The sequence below is a fragment of the Meriones unguiculatus genome, chromosome 21 (assembly GCF_030254825.1).
Source record: "Meriones unguiculatus strain TT.TT164.6M chromosome 21, Bangor_MerUng_6.1, whole genome shotgun sequence".
Lineage (NCBI taxonomy): Eukaryota > Metazoa > Chordata > Mammalia > Rodentia > Muridae > Meriones > Meriones unguiculatus.
The window spans coordinates 5,191,271-5,199,779 of NC_083368.1; positions in this window are offsets into that span (position 1 = coordinate 5,191,271).

Consider the following 8,509-nt stretch of genomic DNA (forward strand, 5'->3'; position numbering starts at 1 on the left):
TTATTTTGTTTTTAATTAATTAATTAATTAATTACAGTTTATTCACTTTGTATCCCCCCTGTAGCTCCCTCCCTCTTCCCCACCTGTTCCCCTCCCCCAGTCCACTGATTAGGGAGGTCCTCCTCCCCTTCCCTCTGATCCTAGTCTATCAGGTCTCATCAGGAGTAGCTGCATTGTTTTCCTCTGTGGCCTGGTAAGGCTGCTCCCCCCTTAGGGGGAGGTGATCAAAAGGCCCTTGGCATAGGCAGTGAAAGACTATTTTGTGTTATCATTTCCTGAGTGAGTTACATAGGTATTTATGATTCTCACAGCACTACACATTAAATCTTTGTAGCCAAAACAATAGCTGATAAGACTGCTGAGTCATATTTGTGTTTATTACAAAAGCAATTATAGTGATTTGTGCTTAGGAAGAAACCATAATAAAGGAAAGCTCTCATAGTTCCTTACCTCCTTGCAACCATAAATTGTAATTGCTTGTTATTATTTTGATTTGAAAATGCAATGAAAGAATGGAAACATTTTCCCAAGCTCATATCAAAATCTAAAATAATTTGTTACAGTATTGTCTGGGGCAGATCCTTCTTCTAAACACTTAAGTCAAAAATACAAATAAATTAGTCAGCTAAATACCACTATATCAACCTACCTTCTTCCTCCCTATCTGTTTCTTGCCCAGATTCATTACTTTGGTTTTGTTTTGTGGCTGACTTGATCAGGACCATCTCTGTGGCCATTAAATTGAAACTATTGATTGGAAAGTGGTTAGGTCATTAATGGTAGACAAGTGAAGACAATGATTTCCCTATGAGACTGTATGTTAGCAGTGCTGTGTATTAACCAGAAGATGACATTTCATTTCTTTTTCTTACCTGAAAACTCTTACACTCTTTTCATTCCCTTTTCTGCAAGGTTCCATGGACCTTACAGGGAATGGTATAAATGTCTTGGTTAAGGCAGAACACTCAACTATTACTTAGAGAATTGTATTACTTTTTTTATGACATAACTTCTTTTATAATTTTTATTTTTTTGTATTAATCACAGGTTATTTACTTTGTATCCCAGCCATAGACCCCTTCCTCATTCCCTCCCAATCCCAACTTCCCTCCCTCATCTCATCCCTGCTCCTTTCCATGTCCTCTGATAGAGGAGGTCCTCCTCCCCTTCCATCTGACCCTAGCTTATCAGGTATCTTCTTTTCTTTTTAAATATTCATTTATTTACAGAACATCACTGAATTACTACAGAAATTTCTTTTCTATATCTTGAATATATTATGTTTTTATATTATTAACAAGAAAAATAAAGTAAAATAAAAATTTTTTAGATACAATCTAAACATATCAGATGAAGGAAAATGTCACCAAATCATTCTAAGATATGGGCAATGGGGCTTAGGACTGATGAGAGAGATGAGAGTCTCTCTTTTTTTCCTGTTTCTAGAAGCTGCTAATCAACAGCTGACTGTGAATGGTGACCAAAGCGATGATGTTTAAAAAAAGAAACTAAAGATGATAAGGCAAGATTGTATCCTACCTGACATAGGACAGCAAATGCCCTAGCCCTGAGAAAGTATATAATAAGCATCGTCTGGAGAATGCCTAAACAATGCCTGGCCCAATCAAATGCCCACCCTATCTGTGAGTGCCAACACTGATACTATAAAGGATACTAAGCTCGCAGACAGGAGCCTGACAGAGTTGTTCGCTGTGGGGCCTACCCAGCGGCATCTCAAAACAGATGCGGAGACGCGCAGCCAAACATCGTGCTATACGTAGGGAGTCTCATGGAAAAGTAGGAGGAAAGAGAAGAACCTGGAGATGACAGGAGCTCCACAAGAAGACCACCAGAGCCAACTAACCACGGCCCAGAGGGGCTTGCTGATACGGAAGCATCAACCAAGGAACATGCATGAACTGGACTAAGCACCCTACAAAGATGTAGCAGATGGGTAGCTTAGGCCTTGTGTGGGTCCTCTAATAAGAGAAGTGGAGACAGCATCGGGCAGGATGCTAGCTTGCTAGCTTTTCGATCACTTTCCCCTCGTGGGACTGCCTTGCCAGGCCACAGGGGAAGAGGACATGCTCAATGCTGATGTCACTTGATAAGCTGGGCTGGATGGGAAAAGGAGGTCCCCTTTTTTGAGGAAAATGGGAGGAAGAAGGGGAAGAAAATGATGGTAGGACTGGAAAGGGAGGAGAGGTGAGACTACAACAAAAATGTAAAATGAATTAAATAAAAGAAAAAATATTAATACACACAGAAAATGAGTGACAGAATCAATCTGTGACAGTAGACACGAGTACAGTTACACTGAGGTTCTGGAAATTGCTTTCAAATATAATTAATGATGAATTCCAGTCACGGAAGTAGCATTCACATCATTAAGCAGCACATGATGAAGACATTTAACATTTCAAAATGGGTTGGGGAGAGTCTCATGAGGGCCCATCCCTAGCTGGAGTGAGAGCTAGTTACTAGCTCTTGAGGGAGGAATAGTCACATTTCTTTAAGAATGGGGCCACATTTGTGCATGTATATTCAACAGTAACTGGAATCATTTGTTATTTAAAAATAAGAAAGAACTGGGTTTTGAGGAAGCACTATTCCTAGTTGTCTGAGAAAGCGCCAGATTGATTTCCAGAGTGGTTGTACAAGTTTACATTCCCACCAACAATGGAGGAGGGTTCCTCCCCTTTCTCCATATCCTCTCCAGTATGTGTTGTCACTTGAGTTTTTGATCTTGGCCATTCTTATGGGTGTAAGGTGAAATCTCAGGGTCGTTTTGATTTGCATCTCTCTGATGGCTAATGACGTTGAGCATTTCTTTAAGTGTTTCTCTGTCATTCGATATTTCTCTACAGAGAAGTTTTTGTTTACCTCTGTCCCCATTTTTCAATTGGATTACTTGGTTTGCTGCTTTTCAGCTTCTTTAGTTCTTTATATATACTGGATATTAGCCCTCTGTCAGATAAAGGGTTGGTGAAGATTTTTTCCCAATCTGTAGGCAGTCGTTTTATTTTGATGACAGTGTCCTTTGCTTTACAGAAGCTTTTCAGTTTCACGAGGTCCCATTTATTGATTGTTGTTCTTAGAGCCTGTGCTGTTGGTGTTCTGTTCGGGAAGTTGTCTCCTGCACCAATGAGTTCTAGGGTCTTCCCCACTTTTTCTTCAAGACCCAGCCATACCACTTCTAGGCAAATATCCAATAGAGGCTCAAGTACACAACAAGGACATTTGCTCAACCATGTTTGTAGCAGCTTTATTTGTAATAGCCAGAAGCTGGGAAGAGCCCAGATGCCCCTCAATTGAAGAATGGATGCAAAAGTTGTGGTACATCTACACAATGGAATATTACTCAGCAAAGAAAAATAAAGAAATCATGAAATTTGCAGGTAAATGGTGGGACCTGGAAAGGATCATACTGAGTGAGCTGTCCCAGAAGCAGAAAGACACACATGGTATATACTCACTCATATAGACATATAATATAGGATAAACCTACTAAAATCTGTACATCTAAAGAAACTAACCAAGAGAGAGGGCCCTGACTAAAATGCTCAATCCCTATCCAGAAAGGCAAAGAGGATGGACATCAGAAGAAGAAGAAAGCAGGAAACAAGCTAGGAACCTGCCACAGAGGGCCTCTGAAAGGCTCTGCCCTGCAGACTATCAAAGCAGATGCTGAGACTTATGGCCAACTGTTGGGCAGAGTACATGGAATCTTATGAAAGAACTGGAAAATAGTAAGATCTGGAGAGGACAGGAACTCCACAAGGAGAGCAACAGAACCAGAAAATTTGAACACGGGGTCTTTCCAGAGACTCATACTCCAACCAAGTACCATACATGGAGATAACCTAGAACCCCTGCACAGATGTAGCCCAGGGTTACATAGTAATGGGAAGAGGGACTGCCTCTGACATAATCTGATTGGCCTGCTCTTTGATCACCTCCCCCTGAGGGGGAGCAGCCTTACCAGGCCACAGAAGATGGCAATGCAGCCACTCCTGATGAGATCTGATAGACTAAGATCAGAAGGAAGGAGAGGAGGACCTCCCCTATCAGTGGACTTGGGGAGGGGCATGCATGAAGAAGGGGGAGGGAAGGTAGGATTAGAAGGGGAGGAGGGAGGGGCTTATGGGGGGATACAAAGTGAATAAAGTGTAATTAATAAAAGTTAAAAAATAAGAAAGAGCAAATAAATTAACAAAGAGCGAAATGTTGGGAGGAGGGTTTGGGTATAAGACTAGGGAGGACTGGACTAGAAAGTGATAGGATCCAAATGCATTCAGTAGTGACTGGAAATGTATCAAATTTGAAAAGGGTAAGTTTATTGCATTGAGAGGAAGTGGAGGGTAAAAATGGGTTGGAATAGATATAATTGGATTTTATTTCATATATGTGTGGGATTATAAAAAAGCTAAAGTGAAATATAAAAATAAATAAAATAAAAACATAGATCAGAATAAAATTTGGATTAGGATAAGAAAAGGTAAAATCATGTTAAAGGTCATTGGGACTTCAAGAAAGGTGCAACATGGGTTAAATGATTTTAAATAACCTAACTGGAAATGTGAATCAAAAAGTTAATGCTAAAAGTTTTTACACATAATAAGTGTCATTTTATGTTCATTAGCAGAGAAATTAGCATGGATTTGGTGTAAAGAAGAAGGAATGATATTCAATTTCTGTACAATCATTGGTCCTCAGATTGTAATATATAGAGATTGAATACCATGATGAATATATAATGTGTGTATACATATATATATGTATATATATATATAAAGAGAATCTTGATAAAGACCTTAATAACCCATGTCTTGCTTCTTTCAAAGTTGTCATTATTCAAGATGGCAATACTAAAAATTTGAGTAGAAAATGGTTTAAAATATACCATTATAACCTAGTAACAACAACAGAGATTCACTTGAATGGTAGGTTTCAGATATCAGTGATGGTTTTGTATTTCTCAGATCTATATCTAATATATGAATTCAATTATCTCCATTTCTATGTCCCCCATATGGGTTGATACATTTATCCATGTCTACCATCATTGATTTCTATATAAATTTTCTTGCTGAGTGAAGGCAAGCCAAATTAGCAGAGTCAAAGTATGAGTTAAACAATGATGAATTCATTGTCCTTAAAAACAGCAATATTTATGGAAGAGGAAATTGCAAATAAATAGTTCAAAAAGAAAAAGATTTTCCATATCCAGAAAAAGATTAAGAATTTTCATTTCACTGTAGGAATCTGTAGTGGCTACAAGGTAAAGTTCATTGATATCTTTGTCTAAACTGGTTAAAGATTAATGCCAAATTCAACCTTTGTGGTCCTGTGATCTGAAGGTCACATCATTCAGGACCGTGATAGTGCCTGTCTCTTTGTCTTTTAGGGTTAAATGAAGAATGTGAAAAGCTTGAAATAGAAGCACAAATGAATACTCAATTACATCTTTAAAAACCCCTAAAACTATATCTGACCTATTTGGAAGATTTCATGACTTAAACTAGAGTGTGAGGTAAACTCCCTGGTGTTGGGCATCAAAGCCAAGCCTGGAAGAATTTTTCAACAGGTCTTACACCTTGTCTCTGAAGAAGTCACATTATTTCATCACATACATGTCACATTAAATTGATAAACAAAGCCAAACATAAAAACAAACCCTCCTTGTTTTTGTTTTTTGTGTGTGTGTGTGAGATGTTCACATATAAAACAGCTAAGAATATATTTTATTTAGGTTAATTTAAATCTCATATACATTATAAATATTATTTTTACTATTTGGCAAGTTGTCAAGTTTGTCAGTGAAAAAATAAATATTCATGGGCAGGAGAGATAGTCAGCAGTTAAGAGAACTTGATGCTCTTTCCAAAGGACCCATCTCTGACCTCAGCACCCACATTTGATGGTGCACAACCGTCTGCCTGGCTCTGGGGATCCAGTGTTTTCTTCTGGACTCTGAGAGCACCTCATCACATGCATTAAAAACACAGACACACATATACACATAAATAAAATGAAATCAGTCTTTAAAAGCTATAAAATACTTAAGAATCTAAAAATATATTTAATAAAGAATTTAATGAGGATATTCTGATTAGCTGAAATATAAAAGATGGGAATTACAGTAATTAAAATAACAAATTAAAATATACATACCCAAGCATACTTAATTTATACTTCAATTCCAATGAGAACATTGTTTTTGTTTGTGATTTCTAGTAACTGACAATGGTTGGAATCTTCAGTCTCATAGAATGAATAGCCAGATAATTAATGAATTATATGGAGAAAACATACACTATAGTATTCTCATTTCAGCCTGACAAATATCTACGTTTAACTTAAATATGACTGATCACTGAATTATAATATGTTGAGGAGATTGTTAATGAAACAGTGGCATTGATAAAGGAAGAGGAAATAATTGTGTGGTCCATGAACTGAGCCTGTTCAAGCTAACTGAAATAGTATTAAAATGCTTAAATTCTGAGATCTACCTTTTCACACCACAGATGCAGGTAATCATACCTTCAAGATTCTGTATGCATGATAATTTACAATTCCTATTTCAATGATGATAAGGTTTTGACATGTTATTTTTGCTTGGTACATATTGTGACTCACGGTCCGTATCTTTATTACAATGATGGTGATATAATAGCAATTGTGTAATAATTATTATTATAGATATAATAATATGCATATTGCACCATGTGGTCCACTGCAGCCTTGGCCCTGACCACGCCGCCCACACAGGGGCAGCACGCAGCCCAAAACACCTTGGCCCAAATTCAAGACTCTCATATGCATGGATTGCATTGTTGCTGTACATACCTGATCACAAACCAATTGTTTAATATGGAAACAAAACTTTTAATATTTTTGTGTGTATCAAATTAGTACATATTTAAATTGCACTGTGCTCAAATGCTTATTTTTAAAAAATGTTCTTTGAGATTGAGTTTCAGTTTTGAAAAAAATATTCATTTAAGGCAGGGAAGGGGTTGGGATTAAATGTAATCAATATAATTCCAAGAACTTCTCAAAGAACAAATAAAAATTATTCAATAAGTTTTGGTTTGGGATTAGCTCAACTCATGTTAAAATTCAACAGTTTCTGAAATGGCCCTTCAATGTTCTGGCATTTTATGCTATCCATGTGCGTTAGGTGGTTTACTCAGCACTGACAACCGTAAATTTACAGTAGCATCAACACTGACAGTTGCTGAAGGTGCTCTCTGCCTTACAGTTCAATGTATAATCAGATATTCTTTTAGAAATTTACTTATTTATTTTTTATTTTACACGATGGCATGTTTCACCTTATGTATGTCTGTGCATCACGTGTGTGCTTGGGGCTCACAGAGTCCATAAGAGGACACTGGATTCACTGAAACTGAACTGAACTTACGGAAGGCTCTGAGCTATGATGTGGATGCTAGGAACCCAACCTGGATCCTCTTGAGGAGTAGCAAATACTCTTAACCACTGAGCCACATCTCCACCACAATAATTTAATTCTTTACTTAAAAATTAACAATTAATAAAAATATTAATCTTTTATCAAATTTGTTATTATTAAATGGCAAAATCACACATATATCAAATACATTTTTTCAATAAAATTCTTTTTGTTATTCCTTAAACCTCATGGTTTTACTCATTCTCCCATATAACAGAAGAGTGTTTGCTAATTTTGCTTATCTATAACACAAGCATTGCTGCTTATTAACACAGACTTATAGAAAACAGTAAAAATATATGCATCACATTTGTTGAACAAATACAACGTATTTTTATGGACTCATGTTAAAAGTTCATCACATTAAAGGAAGACAATTTGTTAGAGAATAAAATGTTTAGACAGGGGCAAAATCAGTCACTGTGGTCATAGGATACTGAACCTCATTCTGTTATAATTAAGGTCTCTCCGTAAGAGCAAAAAATTCATAGATCATATTTTCAATTTCCTGTAAGTCAGAGTGTGATTACAGCTAATGTTACAATGTTGAACTGTAACATCCTGAAAGCTGCTTTAGGTAATCAAGCAATCCTGACACTTGGTTCAGAGAGGGTACCAGAAGCCTGACTTCTGAATCTAAAGCAAGTGGCGTGCACGTGGGCTGCGAAGGACCTTTGAATGGTTTCCTTGGTCTGATCTTGGTACAGAAAACCAGAATGTTGTTTATAACTCAACTCTTGTCTCTGGGGGAAAAAAAAAGACATTTAAGTTGTTTCTGAATATTATAATTTATGAAATTATAAGAAACAGCCCGGCGCGCAGTTGAGTGCACTGTGGCAGCGAGGGTGGCAGGGGACGCTGGCGCCCTGTGGCCGGCTCTGGCGCAGGGACTCCGGGTGGGCTGCCGGCCGCGGGGACAGGGCTGACCCTGGGAGGGCCCTGCTTGAGGACGCCGCCGCCCCCACCTCTGGAGCCGTGGTAGTCCTGGCCTGGATGTTAGCGTTCTGCGTGGCGGTCGTGGCCGGAGCT